Raw genomic sequence first — 22,586 nt, forward strand, 5'->3', positions numbered from 1 at the left:
TGACCTGTTGCAGCCATGGATTGGCCGTGCCAATGCTGGACCAGTGGATGCAGCAGGATTAGAATGGAGGGGACTGTGCAGACAATGGAATCATGCAGGAAGCCTGTGTGAGAGTGCACACTAACCAACAGTTCTCCTTCTCTCGCCCCCTGGGAACAAGAGGCCACCAAATGCAGGGAGCAGGAGCCAGGATGAGACAAACAGGATGTGGCAGTTCTTGAGACAAGAGGCTGCAGGCCTGAAGGGCTCCTCTCAGAGCGCCTGCATGCATCCAAGGTAAACAAGGAGAGTGTGTGTAGGAGGGATCCACTAATGGCCACAAAGCAGACAAGCCACACCAGGCTTGTGAAACCCCCCTGAGCTGGAAGCACTGCTCAGGAAGTATCACGTGTGCCTGCCCTGCTTTTCCTCTTCCCTAGGTACTTAAGGCTATTACTGGAGACAGCTATTACAGCAAGACAGGCACATGTACTCTGATCAAGTACCGCTGTTCTTGTTATCTAAGAAGAGTCCCTCTGGCATGCTCCCTGTGGCCTACATATTCTGTTTTTTCCCATTATTAACAGATTATACCTTTCCAGACTTTCCCTGGATAATGTAGAAATTATTTTACTCATAAGGCACATGAGACATTTCTTAAGTGCTATTCTTTTTAGCTTTTCTGCTGCTAGTTCTGCAGACATAAACTAGCACTCACACACTTGCATATTTGAATCCCATTTACTCTCGCCCAACAGTTTTCTGATGATAACAAACCATTTTTCTAGATCATTAAGGTTGGACAAACCTCATAATACAGAAAGCAAAGATAGACACATGTATTCAAAATACCAGCAAATACTTTTTTATAAAGGCTAATTTGCAAGGGTTTACAATACTTTTAAACCAATTTTTACAATTTAAAATAAAATTTGGGGTGCAATGGAATTTTATTTCATAATTTAAAAGGCAAATTTCTTTTCAATTTACCTAGTGGGGGTTTAATTGCCACTGAAACAAATGCGTCCTGCTCTTGCTGCCTTAGCAGACCTATAATAGGATTTCACTGGTTTCTTTTTCAAGTGAAAGTAAGCTTATGTTCCCAGCTCTTGACATGAAGTTGCAGTACAGAATTCACATCAAATTCAGGGGCAAAAGGATGCATCAGAACTATTTACTTTAGGCACCTAATACCAGTGTTCCTGGGACCTTCTGGAGATGTGCAGAACTGAAGTGCTCTGAAGCACAGCTTCATTAGAGTTCATAGTCACCACTATTAATGACTTCAGCAGGAATACTAAAGCTCCAGAGAACCTCTTTCCATCATATCCTCAGGGGAGGATGGCTTTGTGCTTTAAGGTTAGAAGACTTTCGGGTTTTGTTTCTTTTAGGTCCATTCACATGGGTATTTTTGCAGTTTGCTTGGAAAAATGAAGCATCAACAACATCATTTAAAGACAAGCAATACAATTTTTTAATCTGCAGATATTTTAACCTTTTTCTCCCCAACATCTAAAAAAAAATGTAAATTTATTAATCTCAAATTACTGTTTCTCTGAGAAAGTTTTCTGATTTCTCAGTGAATTTGCATATCAGTCCAGGTTATATAAACATGATTTTTCAACTAATGAACAGTTTGTCTGTGGGCTCTTGCCCAACACAGTTAGTGAAGGCTGGGAATCTAGTGGGCTAGGAATCAGGAGGCAGCATTCTCTCTCTAGGAGCACACTGAATACCAGCTTCCTTGCCTGTAAAGCAGGGATACACATCTTTTGTCTGGCTGAATGGAGTCTCTCTCAGTCTCTCTCTCTCCCTCTCTCTCTCTCTGTATAGCAGTTGACACAATAGACCCAGACCTAAAAGCTATTGTAATACAAATTAATACTACTTTTCCACAAGCCCTTCACCAGTGCTACCTAAATATACTTTTTGGCCACAGTACTATCCACAAAACAAATGCACTGCATTAGAGATTTTCACCACCCGTGCTGCAATTACCACAGTGATACAACTTCTTTTAGACCTCGGCGGTATAAAAAGAAAATAGCATCATCTTGTTCAATGCCAGCTCCTCTGCTAAAATATTCATCACCTAAGTGATAGTTGTGTGCTTTTTCAAAGTGTACAATGCACAAGCTTTGCTACTGGCAGACTATGTTCTTACTATGTTTAAACCCATGTAAAACAGCCATAATTATCAAGCATGAATGGCCAAAAGTGAAAAAAAAAATTCAAGAGACTATAAGTTTTGATTCAAGCTATGCACAGAACTTGTTAAAAAGAAAATTAAGAATACCTCATAACTGAAAAATGCAAGCCTAAGAATCTGAGCTTTTCAAGTAGCTGTTACTTTAAAATAAAATGCAGTCATAGTTATAAAAGAAAATAATGGAGTGATATTTATTGTTATTACCTGTTACTATTGATACCATTTGTGGTTATTATTTAAATGTCATTTGTTTTTATTGTTGCTTACAGGGAAATTATGTGTGTGCAACTGTGCAAGAGTTACTGTGGTAGAGTGTGGGCATGAGTATGGAGAAAGCATTCCACTGACCGTGAGATGACAACCAGGCCCTAAACCACAGTTATTTTCTGACTCCTGAATCATGCTGCATGATAAAAAGCCATGATGAAGTTTCTTTATGGACATAAACCATACAATTCTACTTAAGAAATCAGCAGAAATACCATCAAGAAAATTATTCACTAGATGGGTTTGTGGATCAAGCTAAAAATTAAGGCAACTTCTGGGGAAAAAAAAAAGGAGTTGATAAGCAAACCTTGGGGGAGATGGTATTAGGTAAAATAATTTATTTCACATGAGGCATTCTGTTATAGCCTCCTGTCACTCAATAAGGGAGGTAGAATTTCTCTTATCAGAATGGCCCATGTTTTGGTATTTGTGTTTATTGTAGAGCCTGTCAAGTGCTCTGCTGCATCCAATGATGCAGCCATGAAGGGGTGTCATCATAGATGTCCCCACAAACCTAGACACAGCAAAAATGATTAAATTCATGAGCAGTTTTGCCTTGAAAGGGCACTGATTTAATATGCTGCCATTTATGCTCCTGCCAAGGAACCCTGTGCATTTAAAGGCAATGCTCTAGAGATCCACAGTGTGAAAACTTTTTGGCTTCAAGATATGGTTTCGAGTGTTGCCCGAGATCTAATGAGATCCAAATGACTCTGCAAAATTGTCTTGGCTGGCCTCTGCTCAGGCACTTTGCTCTGAATTACACCATCTGCACTTGCAAAGGGATTCTCTGAGGTGTGGTGGAAAACCCTCGGCTTTGCCTGGATCTGTAGGAGTGAGAGAGAGCTCACGACTGAGTAAGAAGACGGAGGGTGAAGAACACTGCTTAGACAAGGTGGGTTCCACAGCTCTTAAAACAGATGTTCAAAGCTTGCTGCACTCTCCTTGTATTCTGACCACGATATTCAGGAACAAGAGAAATTCTTATCTGAAATCAGTTTCACAGAATTCACGGAATGGCTAGGTTGGAAGAGACCTTCAAGATCATCGAGTCCAAGCCATGCCCCAGCGCCTCAACTGAAGATTGCTTTGAGAGCAATCTTTCTGAATCTTCTGTCTCTTGCAACTGGACACAGAACTCTATGGTTATCTGGAAATTTCATTCATGCTCCCCATGACTTCAAGGATCTAGGGACCTGGCAATGGCCTGGATTTTTGCTTTTCTCTTACTGTGGTAAATTACAGTTGAGGCTTTTGTGGTTCTACTCTAAGTTTTGAGTTTGTTTTGCTGACAAGCGTTTTGTGGCTCGTGGTATTTAGTTGCATATGGAATACATGTTCTCTGAACCCTTCTGAACTGTGTGTCTCCTGCAAATGACTTCAACTGACGCCCTTGGGGATCTTTTGTGGACATAAATTGCTATATTTCTGTTATTTGTTGCCCAGACACCAATTCAATGAGGGATTCATGCTGCAGAAGTCCCTGAATTAGGAAAGAATCTAAAAGTATTGCAAGAATAAAGGAATCACCATATTTTTAATACATTAAAAATCTGTAAATGGGAACTACAACTGTAGCAAAACACAAATAACTAGTTATTAAAAAAACACCTTTTTTTTGCATGTTTATTTTTCCTCTCAAATTTTCTAATCAGTCAATATAGAAATTACATAAGACTGCTATTGTGTTAAAAAACTGGCAGAGCCTTAATTTGAATAAAATTTTAGGTCTATGGGATTTTTGTTTTATTTCAAAGTATCTTCCTCTGAGACTTATTAAGACACTCATTGTTTCAAGGCGAGATATTTGATGTTTGTAAAGCATATTAGATACTTGCTTTATATTAAAAAGGCAATCATTGGCTTCACAAAGAACCATACAAATACCTTTTTAATTGAAATCTTTCCATCTCCCCTGCTTTCAAGTCCCCAAAGGTACCAAGCTATGAATTTCAATGAGGGCTTTGCAAAACAGTATTTAATTAGTGCTTTTCTGTCAGCCTATCTTCCATCACCCATCTAACCATTCTTGTTTCTACAGAGACACACAGCAGCAATTTAATATTATACAAAAGGAGGAACATTCTCTCATAGATAAGAGTTTAAAACCTATCGGTTCAACCTACTTTTGGTATGGCTGTTCTCCAAGCCCATACAAAATGGTGTCTGTTCCTATTATGGAGGTAGCAGATCTTATCCATTAAAAAAAAGGGGAAAAAAGGGAAAATTAATAATAATAAAAAATCTGCACCCAAAGGAATGACAGGCTTAAACAGTAGCAGTCTATGACATCATTGCTGCATTTCAGCTGTGCCTCTAAAAGTATCATCATGAAAAAGTGGGACTAATGTTGATCCACAGCACATGATGCAGATGGACACAGGATTCTGACTGGCTTGCAGACACTCTTCAGGCTCTTTCAGTCAAATATTAATTGGTCAGTTCTATCCCCAGCTGAGGAAGCCTCTTGCATTCCTTGCCAAGTAAACCCTAACACAGCCTCTCCTATTCCTTGTGCCTAAAAAGGAAAATGGCCTCTAAGCCTGGATGCAGTAATTCTTGATGCTATCCTCTTTCAGTGGGACTAGAGCAGGGTGACACACCCAGGCTCCAAACCTCCAGTGCTTCAGAATGCTGGTGTTACACTACAAAAAACTGCAGTGCTTTACCTAGATTAGGCACATCAGACATCACCCCAATTTTCTACATTGCCTCGCTGCTGAAGTGTCATCAAATTTCTGATGCTTATCTTAAAAGATTTCTACATGCAGTTTCTCATAATCTTCAGAGGAATTATAAAGTCCTTACTGTGAATGATCTAACTAAAATTTTAAAAATCGCTTCTTTATGAAGATGTAATTCTGAAGTAAAGTTGGTTTATGGCAGAGACACAAGAGACACACACATCCTTCCTGGTGGTGAATGGAAAAAGGGGAAATGAATTATGAGATCTTGTACACACATCAGGTGGAAAACATGAGTACAAACAAGCTATCTGCAATAGAAATAACTTCTATTGATGATGCAGACTGATACTGCAGGTTTTATATATGAAGATGATTAGGATACAGTAGAATGTATGGAATGGAGTAGCACCACAGCAGACAAATGCTGCTTGGACTGCACCCTGGAAATGTTCAGCTTTTGGAGTAAATGGAACCATTCAGGTGAATGATTCCATATGATGACTTTAAACTTAGTTCATCATGAATAACAATTTCTTTTTCTGACCAGGGGTCAGAAATGAAAAGGGATGCCACCAGAAAATAAGAATGAGGAATTTTAAAAGATGTGATAAAGGACATTTGCTCATACTACACCTAAGTTTTCACAATACTTTTCCTTCTTTCAATTATCTTCTTAACATGAAACTAAATACATTCAGAAACCTGAAGATTAAAGCAGTACATATTCTTAAAATCCTGATTTCAAGCAGAATGGGGAAAAGCTGTGATAGTATCCAGAAATATGAATAAGACCCATGAGGAAAGCTGACAGCATGACATGAATTGCTCGTTATGGTAGACTTTTCTGTCCTAATCTTAGCTACAAGTACTGAGTATCAGGACACTAACTTTGATAAAGAGGGAGCAAAGGATAAAATGAAAGTAGCAGTAAAAGCCACAAAACACCACAGGAGGGTGCTACACACAGTCACTGTATTCTTCTGGCAGGAACAGCTAAAGGCAGCATGACTGTGTTTTCCATAGAGTTGGAAAGCAGCAGTAAGTCCTTTTCCCTCAGAGCATCCCAGAATAAAATAATGTATTTATAATCAGAGACTCAAAACCAAAAGACACTAGTTGTGTTAGCCTGAGACCCATTGGTCATAATGGTACTGACAACTGGGCCCATTGAGAACACAAGGAGCAAAAATTACCTTAGCAAATGACCCATCCAATGCAGAGAGTTTAATGATTGTATAAATATTGCATGGTGCTTACACTGTGTCAGATAATAACTCCCCTCTACCATCTATTCCTTACATGCTTAATATCAACCCATCTTCAGAAAGCTCCAGGATTCTCAGATTAAGGTTGGTATATGAAGGGATTTACACTTTTTTGAATCAGCATGTGACAATACACTTTCTATAAGCACAGATAGATTTTACTGTGCCCAGATATGTTTTCTTTCACACTTCCCACTTTACTTTTCAGTAGCTAAACAAACCCAGAGCACTGCACTACATACAATACAACACATTTACCACTAATTACTTTTTACTGAGGCTATTTACAACAATTTAAAAGAAAAAAAATTTAACTACTCATCCCTCTTCCAAGAGATTTTTGCTAACTTTCCAGGGTAGAGGCTACTCCCTTCTATATCCCAGTGAGGGTAGGAAAGCTCATCAAAGCAATCTGATGCATCTTGTAGGTTCCTGGAAATAGAACATTCCATATGCTTTCTTTAAAAGTGACCTCTAGTACAATGGAAGGTCCCTTGCCCAACTGCTCAGGTAAGTACACTGCCCAGAACCCATCTCTTCATTGCCTCGCCTCAGCGGAGTTTCTGTTCAGGGCCCTTGGGGACAGAAGAAAAGGACATGCTAACCCATGAGATAGTGGAACTTCTGGTCTCTTCTTATGTAAAAAAAGGGAAGATAATACAAGGGATACTTCCAAGCAAGGGTCTGGAATTTTTCCTTCCCTCACCCTATTTCTTTAACATCCCTCATCCCTTTCTGTCTCTGATCCCAGTCTAGTTATATCTTCCTGAGATGGTGTTCTTTTTGTTGGGTTTTCTTGATAATTTCCCTAATCACAGAACCATAACTTATCTCTAGATGATGGGAACAATCAGGATCACTGTTTCCAGCTCCCAAATTAATGTCATGTTGGCCAACATCTACTGCATTTCCAGATCTGTTCTAATATCCCTTGCACGTTACTGCTCCAATTTTCTTCTCTTTACTTACAGAGTAGTTACCACCTGCACCTTCACTTTCTCTACAAACCCCTCTTTCCTTATTTCTCTCGTATATAGAACTTCTCCCTCTTCTAGGAGTCCAGCTGCTGCTGACTCTTTGACCCTGGTTGCACATCAGCATTTCCACTCACTACAACAACAAGCCTTGTTTTGTTTTGTTTTTGGAGACTTGTGCATCCACCTGTTTCTATACCCTCTTACGTGATGAATTCCAGTTGTTTTTCAGGGAAGTGGTGAAGGGGAAATAAGACTTATCTCCTCATTCCCTTCACCTGATTGTAGTGTTCATCACTACTGGGAGCATCACAGTTTGTTTCAAGTAAAAGCCAGCGTGTGCTGTAGGAAAATCCCACACTGCCCATAAGTTCAAGTATCTCTGTCCAGAGGTATTGGGGTAATGTTTTTTCCTAGGATCACAGCTCTAAAGCACCCTGGGATATTTCAGGATGAAAGGGGCTCTATTAAAAAAATAGGTAACTACCTCAGAAGCTGCACCGCGAGAAAACAATGCATAGCCATGTCTTAAAGTAACTTCTGGCCTACTAGACCACACAGGAATTAAAAGTTAATGCAACAAGCATGGATACAGCAATATAAGCAGGACAGAAAAAGGCCTAGAATTCCAGGAAATAGTGTCAACATCCAAACTAAGATGCAGTCAGCAGCCCTGCTTTCTGCAAGGTGGAATTCTGCTGCTTTTGGCTCTACTGGGGTATGACCTTGCTCTGAGAAAGCCATCCAGTACTAATCAGAAGTGTAAAGCAGGATACAACAGAGCTGTGGAATAAATGAGCTGATGACTGACAGCACATGCCATAAAAAGCAGTGCCAGTGGGAGAGTGGACGTCCTCAACTCACCTGGTCAATTTGTTGCTAAAGCAGTATCAATATAGAAGCTCACAAATAATTTAACAAAGTGAGAACACATCTGTTGCCTAATAAGCTGTGTAGAAATGTGTGTTTTTCCAATTCAAACGCCACTGTCAGAATTTCATTCCAAAGGAGATGTACAACTACTCTCCCATACTCCAAGCTGGAAGCACAGAATTAGGCAAATGCCTTCAGAGAAGCTTCTGTCAGCCTGCAATGAATACCTGTGGTCACTATCACTCTAAAAATTTGACAGCTGAATTTTGTTTCTAACATTGTCTGAACATACCACAAGGAAAAACCATGCATACAATGCTACTTTCACAGGAGATGAAGTATGGCAATGATAGCTCCCACATAGACTTTTTCCCTCCAGACTTTTTCTGTAGGGAATGGAGTTTGGATGGGAAGAAAAGGGGAACAAGATCTTTCAGAAAGCGATGCAGAAATACTAACTACAGAGAAGACATCCCATTTTTTGACATTCAATTTAATAAATAAAGCAAATGGGCTGCTTGTCACTCTATATCCTACACAAATACTGGAAATGCAAACTGTCTGGGAAGAAGAAATAGAATGCTCTACCCTGGTATGTGCACTAATTTGCTAACTGCTCTGTGGCTTCAATCCAGCAAAACACTTAAGCACATGAATAGTCCCAACAACAAAGGTCTGAAAGACTGCCCATACATTAAAGTAAATTGCAATGTAGGCACAAGCCTCTCCCTTGTTTTCATTAAAGCCTGCAGAACTCAGTGAAGAAAATCAATGCTGCCTCCCTTGGGTATAGCAAGCAAGGAGTGGGGTCACAGCAGCCGCTTTCAAGGATAGCTTAGGCAAACATATTTACGAAATGCATGTGTATTTGTATACACAAATTTTAAATATACATACACTGGTGGTATAACACTGTTTTCTAGGCCAAAAAGAAGAAGAAGAAAAAACCAAACCCAGCTTGTTTTCTAGTTGAAATACAAAAGGGCTATTTAGCTATGAAAAAACTTCCAAACTTTTTACTGGGCTTGCTTTTATGGTTAGACAGTTTGCCATTCTGTGCAAACAAAATATGTTGCTGTGTTTTCCCTGAGTTTAGTTCAGAAGAGGAATCTGAATAAAATGTCAGCCTGAGCCATGGATTGTAGCTTACACAAAACAAATGTCAGGGTTCAAGCGGGTGTGATGATAACATTTGGTGGGGGCACAAGGGAGAGAGATGAGTGATTCACAGTCTGGAGGGCAATATTGCAGGGTCTAGGTCAGGGGAGAAGTGAGAGCTGCTCAGGAAGGATGGGTGTAGCATGGGGATGATGAATATTTTGCCATTTGAGAAAAGTTACCTGTGATCAGAACATTTTCCGGTTACCTCAGGGGACAAAATCCTGAACAACAATATTACCAAAAGGACCATTTTAAAGCATAGTTATAATTTCTGCTTTTACTGTCACTAGTATTTACATTCCTCTTGCTTCTCTGTTCAAATGCTAGGACCAGCACCTAACACAGACACACAGTGGGCATTTGTAGGCAAATACATCTTCCTCAAAGCAGCAAATTTGATCCCATTCCTGTCACAAATGGTTATTTTTTTTTTTTCTGGGGCACTCAGCATCAGATTTCATGTGGAGGCACCTGAAATAGCAGTCCTATGTTATTAGCCATTTAAGACCAAATGCTATCAAGAACACAATGAGTGGAAGTCTAATCTGCAAGTTGTACTTCAGAGATGAATGAAATGTTTACAGGGCAATAGTGGTGTGAAAGTGGAAGAACCTGCTTCTCTCAGAACTCTATATGCTCTGCTGGCACATTCAGGGTGAGAAACATCCACTGTGTACACAAACCACACTGCTGCTGTCACATCATTGCTCTTTTTCTGTGCATTGAGGCTTAGCATCACAGTATAGTTTCTTTACCCTAACACTAGCAAGCTCTCTTCTGTGCCAAAGTGAAGAGCATCACCTGTTTATAGCTCTGCTCTTTTTAACATAATAATCATTAGTAGCATTTGGGAGTTGTAGGCTGTGTAATTGCTCTGCAAGTATATTCTTCAGGACTGAATTGCCTTTAATCTACTTAGTACCTCTTGGCTTCTTTCTTGCTTTTTACCCTCTTTCTCACAGCTCTGCATAGAATCTAGAGTCACTTCTCACCTATAGTTTGGTAAAATGATTTGCTAATTTCTTCAGCAGGAAGTGAATTGTAGCACAGTTATTCCTGACTTTCTCTACCTGAGCAATGGTGCAACCCACAGAAATAATGATGATTTGCTTCACCTCCTGATTCAATCTCTCCTGTTGGCAGATGTACACAGTCTGGTGATGCCTGTTCAAATCCTACTGAAACTGCTGGGATTCTGTGGGCTTCAGAACTGCTCTGATCAGGCTTGGATCTCATCTCCACTTCAGAGAGAGCACTACAGCACTGACTGGAGCGGTCTTTGGCCTCTATAGATTTCATAGGCTAGAAATGGTGTATTATTTCATCCTAGTCACCATGTATACACTAATTGGAGTTCTGTTTCTTATAAAGAGCAAGGAGGTGAAAAGACAGAGTGAGTGAAGATGGAGATGCATTGGCAGAACTGCACACGGGAATAAGCTTGAGATTGCTAGCAGCATATCTGGTTTGTAGCAATCCCTGGCTTTAATGATTTAAGTAAAGAAAGGTGAAGAAAATCCTTAGGAATCTACAAGCTGTTTGCCAGAGGTCAGCAGAAGACTAAACAGAGTGCAGTCAATAGTGCCGTGCTTGTGAGAACACAAAAAATAGAATTCTTCTTGATAAGCAGCTGTATTTGATTTTTATACTTTGATGAAAAGCATCCACTAAACACTGAACATGGATTTTAATTTGGGTGGTATTTATTGGTGGTCAAGGTAAGCAGAAAAAAATAGCAGTGTTTTTCCTGACATCATGCCATATTGAAAAGCATGGAAATCCTGGTTCTGCCTGTAAATAGGACTCATGGAAGTCCAAAGAGAGAATAAATATGAAAAAGGAAAAATGAGATGTCCTTCAACACAGCCACACTTTAGTTCACAAAGTTGTTTTTGAGACAGCTCAACTTTGTATAGCTTGGTACAGAAGTATCTCCATGAAATGAGTCATAAAAAACACTAAGAGAAAACAAGGCCTTTGCAGGTGTTTTGGAGGAAATGAAGAAACAAAACAACTCCAAAAATATTTAACCAAATGACATATAAATAAGATGGGGGTATATTTATTTACATTTTGGGTTTAGGCACTTGACAGCTAATAGGAACAAGTGAATTTGATGGACTTTCAGAAGTGCTACTACATATAAACTACAGCTAGGTTAAACAAATCCACAGTCTGGACAACAGGAAAATTCCTTTAGCCACCTAATATAACTTTTGCATAAAACCAACAAAAACAACATAAAAACCACAAAAGAGCTCTTCTGCTCCCACCAGGGAGGATCCTTAAGATCCTTTTAAAGGCTCTAATTACTGAGTATTATAACTGGTGTTCTTTGGTTTTATTGTTTTTCTGGCATTTTACTTTGCTGTGAGACTGTTTTATGGAGCATTTTGGCAGCTCCTGATAGGCAATCCTCCAGATTATTCAGTGTTCATTGGGCCAATAAGTGGTCAGCTTCTCTGAGACAGCACAGCAATGACAGCTCACTATCTCCTTCTGGGAATTCTAGGAAGACTGAACAGCACACGGTATTCTGAACTAATGCCAAATGCTCAAAAGTCCTGTTTAGATCTACACACGCAGCAGTTTCAAAATAAATCTCCAGGGAAATGTACTACTCAGGACACAAGTATGAGACACAGATTAGCTTAGGAAACTACAACTCCTGCTTTAAAGCAGCTCATTACAGGTTTGTTTGTATTTTTTATGATATGTTTTTCAGACTCAGATTAGAGCAGAACAATTAAATAGCCATTAAGTAAGTGTTTAGGCCAAATGATAGCTTTTCCTGAGAAGCTTAGAGGGACCTCAGAAAGCATTTTGTCTGGAAAGGTGAGGAGCAGAATCCCAGTCCTGGAGAAGAGCAGGCAGAGAGCTGCTGCTCAGGCAGGCCAGTTTCACCTCCAGCATTGCCTGGATGTGCCCTTCAGCAGAGCCAGCAGGACCCTTTGGGTTTGTTCTGCTCATTATTTTCCTGCAAAGCTCCCCCAGTACTGAGATATTTCACCTGTGAAAGGAAACTGGATTCAGAGACACTACCAGGAACTCCCTCCTGCACCCAGCAAATCAGGCTCCGTGTTTGAGCTGCTCCTTGCAGCAGCCTCTCTGCCTGATCAGAGTTTCATGGGTTCGCAGTGCCCACAGAGGCAGACAAGGCTGCCTAAACACCACTTCCACACACTGCCAATGACAATGTCTCCACGCCTAAATAATAATAATAATTTTAAAAAAATAATACTACCACCACCACCACAGAAAAACAGAAAAATCAACTACTTCAGAGAACAAAATCTGGCTTAGTGACAGAATACACTTCTTTCAAAAATGCTGGCAACATTTTGTTGGCTTGTTCAGGTGGTTATATTCCTCCTCACTTCTCAGAACCTATCCATTTCTAATGTCAATTTTGCCGCCTTCCCAGTACAAAGGGACAGTGCAGAGAGTCAGCAGTCATCCTGAATTTCAGTGAGAAGTCAAGCTGCCTGACACCATCAGGAATTTTTCAATTTACAACACTGAGCCAATAGAGAACAAAGCGAACAAAAATGTGGGAAGGAGGGAGAGAATAGGATTTGTGATATCCACTGTTATCCACTGGGTTCCCTGCGCTACACTTTGACCTCCTAACACGTACACATAATTCATCAATCACTGATGTTAAAGTGCACCAGGGATGAAAGATAAATTAAATAACAGATCAACAGAATGGGGTTCAGGGTATCTGCATTCTATTCATAGGAGGAGCATACATAAAAAGAGACACTCAGCTTAACAAAACAGATTTGGTGAAATCAGCACAGTATCAGTTAAACTGCATGTACTGACAAATGATCCCCTCACAGGTTTTCTGGTAAGTTCTTGTGATTTCTACAGCCTTCCTGTGTAACTCTAGGCAAATTATTTAACTTTTCTGTCCCTCACATCTATAAGTTACAGCACATAGTGTAGGTCCTCTTTCAGAGTGGAGGTAGTTTTTGTAAACTCCTGCGACATCCCCATGCCAATTAGTGATTAGAAAAGCAAGTAACTAGGAGTTCACTTCTGAAGAAGCAGAAGGAGAAGAAATACACAGCATAAGAACATTCACATTCCTGCTTCCCCATCTTGGCATTTGTAGCCTTACAAGGAAATGTCAGTTTAAATAACCAATCCTCATTACACTAAATACTGAAATGCCAACACTGATCATGTGGATTTCTGTTAAAAATTAATGTTTTAGCAAGAAGGCTCTGAGCTTTGGCCTTTCTAGCACTTTGCAGTTTGATATGGATTGAAGATAGCAGCTATTTTTCCATCCTCTGCCCATGTAAAGTGTAGGCAGAAAATCTGCCAGCTCTGGTAAATCAGCTGTGTAACACAATGCTTGCAGCACCGCAGTGGATAACACGGGCTTACATGGCATGTGCAGTAGTGAGCTATAAACACAGAGAACTTTTAAAGAAGGTACTCCATATCAAAGGGGGCCAAAAGTGCTGTGGCTTTTACTCCAAGGTGAATGTTTTATGATGGAACAAGAGAAGAAAGATTACTTGCAGCTTCTCAGCCCTGATAAATCAGGCATAGCCTTTGGAAAATGATTAGTCATACTATGCATGGTGCACAAAACTTAGGTTAATCGATTTGCTGCACAAGCTCAATGCTTTTATCAATAATGAACATAGTTCAGATGCTCTCCTCCCCCTGTCACACTTAACACCTCTGTTTCTGCATTTCTGGAATCCTGGGAGCAGCAAAGCAGGGAAATCATCCTGATGAGTTGCTCATGATTGCAGGTTGACTTTGCAATCTCAGCGCACAATCCATTCCACTGAGAAAAAAAAAGATTCCAAAGACATTGCTACCATGACTGACCTGTGACTATACTGTGGCTTATACAAGAGAGAAGTTACCTAAATGAAAACTCTAAGGGGGTAGACATTGGAAAGAAATTTTACTGGTGAGACAGGGAATTAAGGAGAGAAAAGAAGTATAGATTTTCACCATATGTTGTTTCTCACTCTTCATTTTCTATCTATTCTCCTCCTCTTCACCTCATTCCCACTTGGCTGGCTGTTTCTCTTCCGCCTCCTCTTATTTTCTGTTTGCCTGACATACCTTCGTCTCACTCCCTTATTCTTTTTGTTTCCTCTTAAAAATATTTCATGGTGCTCCTACAAAGTTCCTACTATGAAAGCATTCACAGTGACTTCTAAGGTATAAAATTTAACAAAGCATGCAAGTATTCTTAGGCTTGAAATATATATGACTATTAAATACATGCATCTCCCTTCTTATTTCAATTAATTCCTAAATTAATTCAGAATAGCTCAGAGCAACCTCAAACACAACTACATGGAACTGAATAATTAATAGAACCAATAAAATGCATGCCACATGCAGGAGGCTAACAGTTTTTATGAACAGGTATTTGCTATTCATATCTTGAATTTCTCCTGGTTTATAACCACCAGAAACACATAGCAGTATTGCTTTCTAGAGCTCCTGCTGGATCACATCTGAGATTTGTAATGGATAGCAGAGAAGAGGAACAGTGCCTGCAACATGGTCTGTGACTGATTTTTCTACACAGTGAAAACCACAAGCCATGCAGAGACTACAGCAGGTATGAAAGATGCTGAGCATCTTTACATAGTACTCAGAGCAGGCCCTGCATTCAGAGAAAGACACATGACAAATACAACATATGGCATATACTTAAAACAGAGTCCATTTGTTATGCTATATGTGGATGCAAGCTTTTTTCCAGTACGCTCTGGCTTAATATTCTTCCCAGATTTTTCTCACCTGATGTTTCAGTCAACTGGATGCTAGAGACCTTTAAAAAACATGTCAGTTCTTTTATTTAGTATAATCTTCCTATATCCAAAGTAGACAGTATGAACAGAACATTGGTTCCCTTCCAGTGTTATTGAATGATTGAGTGTGAAAGCCTCTTTTGCCTATTTTCTCTTTTTCATTTTTTTTTCTTAAGGTCCTGCTTTCCAGTGTGTTTTCCCATTCATGCGTGTAGTTTTCCCATCCTGTCAGCACTGCCAGTCACTCAGCTGCTGAGCTCCTGCCTGCTCGCTGCACTTTCTGTCACACAGGTGTGGAGAGATTTCTGATCTGACTTACAAATCCTGTGCTGCCCCTGGCAAGCTGGCTGGCTGTCGTGCTGCTGCAGGCTGTTTCAAACAGCTGCTCTTTCCAAGAGCACCTCCAGCTTAACTTTCCCCCTTTAGTTTTTATCCTTTCCACACCAAAAGGCACTAGCAACAGAACCATGCAGAAACACTGACTGTACCATTAAACTATTTTAGATTCTTGCTCGCTGAGAAATTACCTGCATGTCCTAGTTTATCACTCAGTCATTTTCAACTGTGCATTTACTGTTCAAGCACTATATCCATATGACTTCTAGATTACCTACCAGCTGATGTTTCCTAGTTCATCTTGGCTATGATTTTTTTAGTGTTGTTCTGTTTTCTGTTTTCTTTTTTAAATATTTATGCCTGTTCTGATCAGTATTCTTAAATCTGGTACCTGTTGAAGGACAGCTTCTGCACAATACTCTTGGAATTCAATTCCAGATTTTGGAAAAATCTGGACATCTGCTCTTGTTCCTGAGTGTTGGGAGACTTTTTCTTTGAGTTTCAATTAGCTCCTGACCTACTGTATCTTCATAACTGTTGCTTTCTAGTGCATTCAATCTCAGCTGAAGCAAAGCAGCAATAGGTATTGATTGCTCAACAAAATTTGGTTTTCTTGCTGAATTAAAACTAATTCAAAGTCCCAGAAAATTTTGAAACAAAAGATTTTTCTTTTGGAAGGCAAGTGAGCTAAAAAACCAAAGCAGAATGTGCAGAGACTTGGTCCCATTTTGCTGAGTGAAAGTATGATACGAATCTGAATTGGTCCCTAGGAACTCAACACAGGACTGCAATCAAATTTACTTGGCTGTATTTAACTCTGCAACTTGGGATATACTGAAAATCTATCTTGATTTCATGTCACATAACATTTTCTCATATCCTGGTTTCTGTCTGGACTCCTCTGAGCAATAGAACTGCTGCTGCTCTCATGGATGGGATCTCTCCTGCAGTCCAGACACAGTCTTTGACAATTCTATAATATTTACACTTATATTTTCTTACATATAAATGGAAGATTGCAGCCTCAGGTTTCAGATGCATTTAAAATTTCTGTAAGCCAAAAGTAGCATGCCTTTGTCTCCATCCTAAGCATTTAAGCTGACATTTACTGGAGGTCCTAAGTTAAAAGCTAAGGGGAAAAAAAATCAACAAAATAGTACCGAGAATTTTGATACTTAAAACTCTGCTTTTGCAGTTTTATTTGGACAGGCTTACTTTTATTTGATAGTGTTTCGTCCTTAGAGGGCAGCTACAAAGAGGGTGGAGGCTCTCTTTTTGCAAGGAGCCACAGGGAGAAAAGATAAAGAGCAATGGTTGCAAGTTGCACTGACCAAGGTTTTATCGATCTTATGACTGAAGAAATATAATTTTTACAATGAGAATGACCATTCAGTGAAAAAACATCCCCAGGGACATAATGGAGTCACCATCTCTGCTGATGGTGGTTTTCAGGATGTGACCAGACAGGGCACTGTTTTCATCCAGGCTCCCTTTTCCACAGACGGCTGGAGGTCCTTTCCAACCTGGGCTGTTCTAGGATCCTGTGAGACTGCTTACTATCACATCTAGCCCTAAACTTTCACCTAAAACTGATTTTGTGATTCTATGATGATTATTGCGTCCCCTTACAGCTGAACCTAAGTCAGAATACACTTAAACTGGTTTTACACCAGTTTACTAGTCCCAAGTTCATTTTACCAGTCCCATTTATCAGTCATTTGTGTATGAAAGGAGGGAGATCAGGTCTAACAGAAATTACTTTTTACTCATCCCACGTATTTTCACTTGTTGCATCTTCCTTCCAGACAAACTAAAACCTCTTTCTATTCCAGAGGAATAGAGAAAGAAAATGCAAGGTACCCTTCACACAGGCTGCTGGAGCAAAGAATCCTGGAAATGAAAGTACAGCAATTTTTGTGGGTTATACAAAGTTTTAAAAAGTTATACATTTCTAACAGGGCACAGTGAGATTTCGAATAGCTTTTCTATATCTATATCTCCTATATTATGTGAAAGATAATAAATGGAATGTTTTATTCTAAATTTATCATGGGAACACTTAAAGAGACAAGTTTCAATTACACTTATGTCATAATGTGTGCAGTTTTAGGAAAAGGCTTCCAAGATCACACTAAGTTTGTCCAGATAAAACTGCTGCTGTCTGAAATGCTTTCTTATTATTTATCTATTAACTGATTTCCTTTATAAAATTTTCTTTACATACATTCCTGTACAATCATATTAGGATTTCAATCAAAATAAGACAAATAGGATTGTTCTGTGAATGGGACACCTGCATTCAGGGTAGTCATGGTGAAGCATGTTCAGGTGGAGTAATTTAACTGGTTACATCATCATGGAAGAGCTTTCATAGTTGGGATGAGAAACACTTACTTATTTAAAGTCACCCTTCCACATGAATTTAAATACGAAGAGATGATTGTGCTTTCTGTAGAAAAAACACCTCTGTCCTCTAAAAGGCTTTGCAGAAATTCTGAGTCACAATAACCTTCTTGTCCACAGTCCCACAAGGGATCAGCACCAGAGATGGGAATAAAGAATCCCAGAATCCCAACTGTAACACCTCCTTCAGTGACTCGGCACAGCGTTTCCTCCCAGGGAGTCCTAACACATTATTCTACCACCACATTGTTCAGTACAAAATTGCACTGAACTAAGAAAAAACATGAAGAATAAAAATAAATCATGGAAAATAGGAAGGAAAAAAATTGAACAAAGATGGCTTTATAATCCTCAGAAGAAGAAACTCAGTAGTCCATTGATGACCAATGGACTCCTATGCTACTACTGCAAAATTAACAAGGGTTTAACACATAATCAAGTTTAACAAGTTTCTGTGTATCAGCAAAAGCATGATAAACCATTCCACAGGCTTGCTTAGCAAGTGCAAGACAATGTGGCTTAGTACATTTCCTTTTCCTATGGGTCTAAATCTACACTTTCTGTACAGAAAGAGACAAGCTGTTTTTGAGAATCTTGTTAAGTTGTGGTAGCTTGACTTTATGTCAAGTTCTCTAACTCTGCTAAGGCTAATGGGATAAGAGGAAGTGAAAAAGGATTTCCTTGCTAAGCAGTGTTTTAACAGACTTGAAAGTGACAGTGATAACTGCGTCAAAAGCTTTTTCAGCACTTGATGAGACCACCATGATTTCTATAACCTGGTACTTCTCCACCTCTTCTCATCTTCACATGTAATTGCCACTCGTAATTCACCTGGCTTTTCAGCCTACTTGGTACTTGCTATATAAAACCATTGCAGTGAATGATGAGCAGACATAAGACATAGTTATTAATATAACTATGCCAGATGTCAACATCCAAGGGCTGGAATATAAGGGGCTGAAGTATTCCTAGTCACAGAGCTCCTGAAGTATGTAGCTTCTAGGCAAAAACCCTTTGTGCTTTAGGAGACTTGCTAGGTGGGGCTCAGCTGGGGATTTGGGTTGGTGAGGCAGTTTGCAGCCAGGGCTCCTGCCCACATCATCTTATGTAGTTGTAACACAAATGGGATGTACCCAAGCCTTCGCTGAGTTCACTCTGAGCTTCAGTGGAGATACAGGCACTCTGCCTATTTTGTCTGTCTACCTACAGGCACAAGTCTACTTTAATACTTTTTAAGCCCAATTTAGATTTTTCACCAGCTTTCCTAAATTAGGATTTTAAGGATCTGCCCAAAGGCTTTGTTGAATTAGGGCTTTTGGTTTATCATCAAATTCAGTTCAAACGTGCTGTAACCCACTAACCTGACTCGGTCACAGCTAGTGTATGATAGAGATCTCTACATTTATTAAACACATGCTCCCTCTGGAGCTGGAGATGATACAGTCAGTAACAGCTGTTTTATTCAGGTTGCTCTTTAAGTCATGAGGAAACACACATAACCTTGTCTCTGGTATGATTCTCAGTGTTCATACCCACTCATGCAATTAAGATATACAAAGATAAACAACTGATAAGTTCTCCATAACTTCTACAATCTCTTCTCCCCACCATTCTCTCTCTCTCTGTTCTTGCCATCATTATTGTGAGTAAACTAGCACTGAAATCTGACTCAGCAAAGCAAAATTCAGTTTTATGCAAAAACAAATGAGGTAAGTTGTACTGGGCATAGCATCCTCCCAAAAGATACTGGAACTAAACATAAGAAATAAGTAGGTCTGCAACGAAGACAGTGAAACAATGCAAATGCTGGGACACCAGGGTTTGCTCTGACTTTAATGTCAGCTTGGCCTCCCACTAGTATAAAATTATTATTTCTCTGTGGATCATTAATCCTTTTTGTCTACAAGAGATAATAACACTTCTGGATGACAAGCCAAGGTGTCATTTAAGAAACAAGAACATAAATCCGCATTATGAGCTGCAATATGCTTTCAACCACAACTTGTGAGTAGGAGCACAGTGACACAAAACACCCCAAAAACACTGGGACAAGCACAGAGCATCTCTGGAAGCAGAGAAAATTCACAGAGCAGCCTACAATTTGAAGGAGGATCTCTCTTATTGGAAGACACCATTCTTTTGCCTGCTAAGTTCAAAAAGGGATATATTCCTTCCTCTGCTCAACTCTCAAGACCCAAAGCCCTTTTTAAACTCTGAAACCATCCCATGACTTGAATGTGCTGGTGAGCTCCAAGCATGTGATCAGTACCAGCCCTGCTGGTGCCTGAGACAGGTGAGCTGGGCCTGCAGACAAGGCATCCTTAGGCTTTGTGCTGCTCCCCTGCTTCTGAACACATCCCAACTCCAATCATCTCCTAAGCACCTTGCAATGCTTCTGCCTTTTTTCCCAAGGCATTTGAAAACAGGAGGGGAAAGGCGGCAGCAAACTGCATGAAGACCCTTGTGGCCGATGGTTTGAGACTAGCTGAGTCTTCGGAGAGACTTTAGGTAATGTTCAGGACACCAACATTCTGTGACTGCACATGCATTTTACAGAGATAGAAATCCACCCACTCTGCAATGAATAGATCTTATTATGCACAAAGTCAACAACCTCGCTAAAGGGCTTTGGCAAGTCAGTTCCTTCATGTTTGGATTGCAGTGCTGGCTGCATGGGGTGCCTTTGTCCACTCCAGCCCTGTTTACCAACAGAGGCACAGTCACAATATAGCCCTGGCACCATTCTGGATAAATACATTGATGTGTATTTTTGTGTTCCAACAGTTTCTGTAGCAGCGCTTACAAGTGAGAGCTATGAAAGCAAGTAAACACAAATATTAAAAAAAATATTTGCTTTCTCATCATGCATGTTTACTGTTTGCAGTTCAGGCACCTCTGGCAAGTGAGAGAGATCATTTCATCTCAGTTCCTTCCTCTAGCATACCCACCTGATGTATTTCTGTTAGGGGATCATGACACTGCAGTGTAATGTTTGCTGTTATTGTAAACTGACACTTTACTTTTGAAAAGCTGCAAACCATTTGTTCATAAAACACACTGCAATTCCCACTCGTCTGTTTGGTAGTTTGCTTGTTTTTTTTCAGATATAAAACAATTTTAAGATATTGCTTCAAATTAAATATCCATATCTTACATGACATTTTCTTTGTAGACAAGTTAACACAAATATATTTTCCATGCATATTTATTATATGCCCACAGCAGTCAGTAACCAAATCCACTCCCCTAGTCTTTCTGACAAACTAGTAATCCTCATTGCCATAAAAGCACACCCTTTTCCTGCCATGAAACTATTCCTTAGAATAAACTTTTGCCTTTCATTAGTTTCCATCTCAGATAACTAGATTCTTTCTTTATTACAGCTGGGAATTTTTATAATGTGCAAATTGAAATAATGGTTGTAGCACAGTACTTTGCAAGTGCTTTTCATTAAGCCTCCAGCAACTATTCCTTGCTCTGTTGGATATCTCTGTGTCAGGGTTACTTTATGGTGGACAGAAATCTGGACAATTTAGGTTTAAAGAATGACAAAAAAACCTATTAGATAACAACCTCAAACATGCACTGGTTCTTGTAGCTTAATTGCATATTCTTATCATAATCAAAATACTTGAAACTTAACAATCATGCTAAAAAGTGGACCTGTCCATAGTTATATATATTCCACAGTTATATATATTCCATAGTTTCATGATTCTGAAAGTCAAAATCACTACTTGTCATTACAATTCTGTTTAAGCAGACACACAGTGCCAGTAACACATCTACATTTCTGAGATGCTACGTTGTGGCAAAACAACGTTTTGCTTTCTTATCAACAGAATGACTAAACTCATACTCTATATTCAAGCATGATTTTCTGGTTAGTATTAGTCTCTTAAAATAGCTCAGAAGCATTTGTGTGGCCTTTTGAAATTTACAGCACTCTTGATCACCAGTCTCATCTTGCTACTTTGTCATTCTGTATTGCTTATTGGTAAATGAGTTTGCTAGCATATCTTCCCACTGCTTCCAGGGTCACAGAAGCCTGAATGAACACTGAGAGAATCCACTTAATTGCAAGGATTTATGACTATGTTGTTTTCTTTTCTCCCTTTCCACTCAAACTTGTCTTCCATGTCTGACATCCATAGAAAAGGGAAAGCTGCTTATTCTAGTCCAAAACAGCGGCAGACAAGGATCACACTTCTTTAGGGATTCCTTGTTTCTACTGCTAGTGCATAGGCAACAGAGAAACCAATTTTTAATCCACCCAAGGACAGGGTACTGAACCACAGAAAAATCCAGTGCCAATATAATATCAGCCACGATCAGTCTGCAATGAAATAATGAGCTACACAACTGGCAAAAACCCCCACAAGCTGTGTAACTTACAGAAGTAACAAGCTGCTTGTTTGGATTTGAGATACCATGCTTTCTAAGGTGAAACACAGGCGCACCATTATCCAATAAACAGATTTTTAATTTCTGGAAACTCAGAACCAGAAAGTTACTATTTGAAAATCTGTCTCTGCCTACATAAAGAGTCTGCTGTGTGAACCAAGTATAATTTGTGTGTCAAACCAAAGCCTGTCTCTTTGTCTTATTTATGGCTCTGCTACAAGTTTGGCTAG

General features: G+C 39.6%; 1 protein-coding gene across 4 annotated transcripts in view; it reads right to left on the bottom strand.

The window, feature by feature from the left end:
* Positions 1-22,586, bottom strand: part of SCUBE1 (signal peptide, CUB domain and EGF like domain containing 1) — a 189,646-nt gene that overhangs the window by 114,810 nt on the left and 52,250 nt on the right. The window lies entirely within an intron of this gene.

This window comes from Zonotrichia albicollis, chromosome 4 (assembly GCF_047830755.1).
Source record: "Zonotrichia albicollis isolate bZonAlb1 chromosome 4, bZonAlb1.hap1, whole genome shotgun sequence".
Taxonomy (NCBI): Eukaryota; Metazoa; Chordata; class Aves; order Passeriformes; family Passerellidae; genus Zonotrichia; species Zonotrichia albicollis.